Source organism: Microtus ochrogaster, chromosome 15 (assembly GCF_000317375.1).
Source record: "Microtus ochrogaster isolate Prairie Vole_2 chromosome 15, MicOch1.0, whole genome shotgun sequence".
Classification (NCBI taxonomy): Eukaryota; Metazoa; Chordata; class Mammalia; order Rodentia; family Cricetidae; genus Microtus; species Microtus ochrogaster.
In genome coordinates, this window is record NC_022017.1 from 12,961,086 (window position 1) to 12,961,601 (window position 516).

The window sequence follows — 516 nt, forward strand, 5'->3', positions numbered from 1 at the left end:
TTTTGAGAAAGGATCTTTTATGTATATAAGACAACTATGTAGCCATTGTTGTCTTGGAACTCAGAGGTCTGCCTGCCTTTGTCTCTTGAATACTAGGATTAAAGTTGTGTACCACTATGCCCAGTTTCAGTTACTGTTTTTGAAGGGGACTGAGGTTTGATACCCAGCACCTACATGGCAGTTCACAACTGTCTGTAATGCCAAGTCCCAGGGGATCTGACACTCCCTTCTGGCCTCCATGAGCACTGTATGCACATGCTATACAGACATAAACACAGACAAAACATCCAGATAAATAAAATAGATAAGTAAGGGACGGGAGAGATGTCTTGGCAGTAAACACACTGTTGCACTCACAGAGGATCTGGGTTTGATCCCAGACACACACAGTGGCTCACAACCATCCCAAACCCCAGTTCCAGGGATTCCAAAGCCCTCTTCTGACCTCTGCAGGCACCAGCCACAAGTGCAAATGTAATACACAGACATGCAGGTAAAACATTCATACACACACAC

The 516-nt window shown here is 44.8% G+C and overlaps 1 protein-coding gene across 1 annotated transcript in view; it reads right to left on the minus strand.

The window, feature by feature from the left end:
- Adsl (adenylosuccinate lyase) overlaps positions 1 to 516 on the minus strand; it is a 21,053-nt gene that overhangs the window by 8,313 nt on the left and 12,224 nt on the right. The window lies entirely within an intron of this gene.